This window comes from Tenrec ecaudatus, chromosome 8 (assembly GCF_050624435.1).
Source record: "Tenrec ecaudatus isolate mTenEca1 chromosome 8, mTenEca1.hap1, whole genome shotgun sequence".
Lineage (NCBI taxonomy): Eukaryota > Metazoa > Chordata > Mammalia > Afrosoricida > Tenrecidae > Tenrec > Tenrec ecaudatus.
This window is the reverse complement of record NC_134537.1, coordinates 144767725-144773445: the sequence shown is the minus strand read 5'-3', so window position 1 is coordinate 144773445 and position 5721 is coordinate 144767725. Positions and strand designations below refer to the sequence as shown.

General features: G+C 49.1%; 1 pseudogene; it reads right to left on the bottom strand.

Moving 5' to 3' along the window:
- Window positions 1-5078: 5078 nt before the first annotated feature.
- LOC142454525 (signal recognition particle 19 kDa protein pseudogene) lies at window positions 5079-5511 on the bottom strand (annotated as a pseudogene).
- Window positions 5512-5721: the final 210 nt, after the last annotated feature.

The following is a 5721-nucleotide window of genomic DNA, read 5'->3' as shown; positions in this document are numbered from 1 at the left end:
GGGGGTCATCCTTTCCTTTTCCTCTGTGAAGTCAGACTCCTAGGAGGTCAGGGTTGGAAGCCAGTTTAGGAACGATTTGGCCCAGCTGCTTATTTCCAAGAGGGGGGAAATGGAGGACTCATTTTCAAGAGGAGTGTGTGTGTGTGTGTGTGTGTGTGTGTGTGTGTGTGTGTGTGACAAGGGACAGCTAAGTGCTGGTTCTAGCACAGTTTTCCCATTTCACCACCAGCGTGAGGGTGGTGCTTATGCAAAGGGCAGGCGGGAACACTTTGAAAAAGACAACCAAACTCACTGCCACGGACTTGGATCTGACTTACAGTGATCCTGTGGAGCAGGGTAGAACTGCCCCTGTGGGTCTCCCAGACTGTCACTCTTTAAGGGAGTAGAAAACCCCTCTTGTCTCCCTGGGAGCGAATGGCTGGTGGTTTTGGATGAGAAAAACAATTCCCATTACAGTGTGGACGGCCGGCATCTTGTCGTTCCCAAGGAACATTTGCATTTTAAAATAAGTTCACCTAAAGGCATCCCTCGTCTGTGGGGCTGGGGTTGCGGGGTGGATAATTTTTTACATGTATAAGGGGGCTTTGGAAACCGAAGTCCTTGCTGGCGTTCATCTGCTTCAAGAAGTCACTTTCTTCTCTGCCCCGCCCTCACTCCATTCCCAAGGAGCAGGAGTCACTCCAGGACTCCCTGGGTGCTTACAGAGCAGCCATTAGGTGGCGCTAGCATCCAGTGGGCCGGCCCAGCAGCACCTCTGGCTCAAACAGCAATTAGCTGACCTTGACTTGACATTCAGTAGCAGAACAGGGATGTGCTAGTTCTGTTGTAGCCTACTGATTTTCCAATCCAGGCACGTAGCCCAAACTTGATGGATACGGCATTTTAATTTAGACTCAAAGTCTGACACCACGTGACACAGATGGGGCAAAAAAGATGCTCAGATACAATGGGAAAAGCAGAAAGACGATGATTCTGTTGCTCAGAGCGCTAAGGCACTGTAAACTAATCTTTGTAGAGGAAGAAGTGAATGATGTAGGTCCTGTTGCTGCCTTCCACCCCTCCGGGAAGGACGTGAGAGGCACAGTTACAACGGGGGAACCGAAACACAACATATGAATGGGAAACTGATGGTCTACCCTAAACTTTCACCCCATAAAAAGTTGGTGGGGTTTTTTTTTGTTGTTTTTACGTGCCCATTCTAGAAGACTTCCATTTTCTAAAAGCATTCTAAAATGACGCCAGGCCCCCCTGGAACGCCCCAGAAGCGCATTCCCTCACAGTTACACTGCACCACACGGTGTATTCAGAAGGGAGCACCGACCTGCGACGAACATGCCCATTCTGAACACAGCTTTCCTCTTTTGCTTACGTGGCCTTCCGATTTTTCTACAGCACACAGGTAATGGAAAGATGCTGTTATTGGTTGGCTTGTGAGTAGGAAGGGTATTAGAGTCTAAGACTTGGAGGCTTGAGAAAAAGAATCAGTAATTCCTTAAATCTCTACAGGATTGTTATAAACAGACTGCACTTGTTAAAGCCTCAGATGCGGAGCGAACCCCCTAGGAGTTGAAGAAGGCATGCGGCTTGTTGCTTCAAAATCCCACACTGGCCATGCCTTTCTGTAAAAACCAGACGATCCGAGTTTAGTCCTTGCATTATGGGGCATGCGTCAAGTCCCACCTGGACCCAAGGAGTGGTTAGCCAACCTTGGTACATACCTTAACCACGGACGGAACATATTTGCCCATTCAGTAAGTCTGCCTCCTCTTTCCTCCATACATGAAACACTTGTGTCATGTGGGGGATCCAAAGGCGCTGCAAACCTCCCTTCTTCACTGGAAGCCCCCCATGTCTGGGTCTGGCTGTGGCTCGTTCAACTGATGCCCGCCCCCTCCCCAACCTAGGGTCCCAGGGAGAGGCTTCCTTCCACTCGGTGGCAGGGCGGAGGGCACTGGGAGGCGGAGAGCGCCTTTCAGAACCTTGGACAGCTTCCACCCCGGCCACCGGGTTTCCTCGTCTGGGGGTCTGGGGCAGGGCGGACTCACTCCACTGTCCTGCGGCGAGAAGGACACAAGAACCCGGCACAGCCACAGCGCAGCCACGTTCCGGGCGCTAAGGTGGGCAGGAGGACGGGATTCGAGGGCTCGGAGTCCCCCCAGAAGACTGAACTGCAAGGAGCTGCCTCTGCTCTCTGCCCTTTTGTTCTGCCTCGTTCCTAGCATTTCTTTGCCCTGGAGTATGAATAGTTTGGCTTTTGAGAAGTACGTCTTACCCAATAAATCGAGAGGAAGACGAGTCTAAAGTCCCGGTCCCTCCAGACTTCCCAAAGGTCCCCAGCTCTCCACCCGAGCCCCGAGGACACGCTCCCGGACTGCGCGTTGGCAGTCCCCCGGGGCTGTCCCGGAGCTCCAGGCGGCAAAGTTGTCCCAGAACGGAGGTCCCGCTCGGAAGCAGCGAGGGCACCCCAAGAACCTGGGGTGAGAACGGAGCCCCCGTCCCGCTGCGCCCTTACCTGTGTTGGGGAGACTGCTCTCGGAGGGGGCGACACCCGCGGCGCTGGGCGAGGACGCTCCTCTCTGGACCCCTTCTGGTCCACTCTTCCTTCGCCTCCGCCGCCTCCTGCTCCCCGCCGCCGTCCTTGGGGCCTTTATATCCCTGCAGGGCTCGCCCAGGGGGCCCTCCTCCAGCGTAACCAGCCACGTCTAAGCGAAGGGGGGCCGAGGGCGGGGGAGCGGGCTTCCAGGTAGGAAGTGCGCTAAAGGGCACCGCGCCTGCAGAGGGGGCCACGGCTCTGGAATTAACGCGCTCCCGCGGAAGAGTGCACCTGGCCAGCGTGAGGCTTAGCACCCGCATGTGGGGACAGGCCGAGGGGGTTGGATTGGGGATGAGGTTACAACAGAGTGCGTACCTGGCTGGCATCTGACGCCTTCGCAGTCCGAGGTAAAAATTACGAACAAGGGAGCGCATCTGTGAAGCCTCCGATCCCCCCCCACCCCCCAGCTTTGGAAACGGTGATGGTGAAGGGTCAACATTTCTTCTTTCCAGTTTGGGGTGGAGGGACGCTGGAGCAAAGGTCTTGAGTCATTTACCTGGGGTCAGGGTCAGGGTGTCGTCACCAGCATCTTCTCACAAATGGATTCCACAGCAGGCCCTCTCCAGTGCCCCCAAACTCCAAGAAAAGGGGGCCCCTGACTGTAGAGCATCAGTGGAGAGCACTGTGATGCTCTTTTGGGACCCCAACTCTCTTTAAAATTCAACTTTTCTGGTTGATGATGTTGGGTTTATGTGGATTCATCCCTTTTTGGGGGCCACAAGTCCCAAGCTCCTTCACATGCAAGCAAGGGCCCCTATCACTTATACTTATCATCACTTTGCCTTGGCCTCTTTCCATCTCCATCTTCCTCCTCACCATCTTTTCTTGTGGCACGTCAGCCACCTACAACATTTACACACCCACTTGTGGGATTTCCTGCAGCCTCGGTTGCCTGTCCATGCTCTTCCTCCACCGAGAAGACCCCCTGGCCTGTAGCTACCCAGGGAAGTGGATAAACCTCTCCAATTCAGATTTAGCTCAACCCCCTCCAACTCTCTGACTTCCTTCTGGGCCTTTTGACCTCCCCGTGTCATTCTGAGATATTACCCGTGTATTGTAATTCTTCCCGTATTTTCAGCCCCACAAGATGTCATTGTTGCTGTTCTATTTTTTTAAAGTGCATTTAGATTTATACCCATGCTTACCATGATGTTACTATGTCTGAGAATTTCAATAGACAGAGTACCACTGGCTCTTTCCAGTTTCTGTTTTGTTTTGATTGGATTGTTGTTGTTTCTGGCGCTTCTGTCTCAATATTCCTGCTCATTTTGTGATTGTGAAGTTGTAGGTTTATCTGCATCTATATAAAGTCTTTTTTCCCCTTTTTTATAAATTGTTTTATTGGGGTTCTTACAGCTCTTATAGCAATCCGTACATCAGTCGTATCAAGCACATTTGTACATAGGTTGCCCGCTTCCTTTTCTTTTTTATTTTATTTTTTCCTCTTCCTTTTCAAAACATATTTTTTCTACTTGAGCCCCTTGTTATCAGCTCCTCTTTTTCCCTCCCCCTCCCCAGCTCATGAACTCCTGATAAATGATAAACTATGATTGTTTTCAAAGTCATAGATTTTTGTATACAAAAAAAAAAAAAGTTGAGCTACAGAAGAATATTGTCTTTTTCCAGGAGAAGAGTTCTGGGTTGTTTTTTTTTAACTGCAGGAAGATTGTTAAGAGTGGGAACAGCTCACCCGCATTCAATCAAAAACGGAGGCAACTCATGCTTGGTTTCAGTCTTTCTACTGGCTGGTCTATTTCTAGTGCGTTCTAACTCGCAGGGTGAAATCCTGGAGCTGTTTAGCGAAAGCCCCTCTGTTTTGGTAGGTGCCGCACTCCAGTTCCATTTACCTTCTCCCCGGCACTACAAGACTACTGATAGCTCGTTACTTTCAGGGCCTGTCTCAATTCTTGGAGAGTTACCGTAGTTCCCCAAACCTGCCATGTCCTTTTCATCCCAAGTCTCTACTTACTGTCAATGGAAGGATTTGTCCTCTTCAAGTTATTCTGTCATTGCCAGAAATAAGCATTTTTGAATTAAATATTTTCAACCTATCTATTTTAAAATCTCAGATAAAATAGACCAAGATGTCGATACTTTTTTTAATAGTGTCAAATTTTATTTCATGAACTTAAAAGATGAACATGTTATATGGTTCAAATGTTACTAAATTTATCTCAAACATGTTTGCACAGAGGATAAACAGAGGATTTCAAGTAACTTATGGTACAGTTCATTGCTCCATTTAGAAAATATTCTTCTTTCATCTACAAAATGCACTGAAGGGCAATTCTTTTATATTCCATAAAAGCTAGATGAAAATGTTCAAGTGTATTTATGCCATTGTCAACCTGGATGCGGTAGCTGGGAGACACAAAAAGTCACAGTTCCTTCCAAACAAAGTTTCTTCGGCGTCTCTCAGGTAGACAACGGAGGCCTCCATCCATGTGTCTTACCGGAGTCCCATAGACTTGATTGTCGACCCAGATCATTTCTTCTTCTTGCCTTTTCCTTTTTTACTTCCCTCTCCTGGCTGAAGACTCTGGTCAGTCCCACCTGTTTTTTGTGTCCTTGTTTTTAGCTTAAGTGTCATTTCGGCTGCATACAACATTACCAACTTACGTGATGGAAACGGTACCAAGTAGAGGCTGCCGTCTTCTTGTTTCAGCTGGACCCGGACTTTGCCCCTGTACTGAGCATCACAACTCCACTCTCTAGAGAACATTTTCTTTTTCTCAAGAGATGCATTAAGTCCAACTGCTAAGCATACATCTTGAATCTCTGAAGCTGTCGGGTTTTCAACAGCCTTGTTGACAGATGTGCTGCCCCTCCGCCATGGTCTTCTTGTTATTCAGATAAGCAGGGGAGATGCAAATGAGCCTGTCCTGGTCAGCAGGGGACCGCGGGGCTGCGCTGTCCATTTCCACACCAGAGGACCACACACCTCTCAGCTCGCAACTCGTAAAGAGAAGAAGCGTCAATATTCTTTATGAATATTTTCTTTTCAGTTCAAAAGGCTTTCTAATTTTATAGTGATTTCTTCTTTGATTCCTGAGTTCTGTAGACACGACTGGCTGAAGTAAACAATCATGGGGATTTCCCGGATAGCGGTCTACCAGGTGTCCTACATT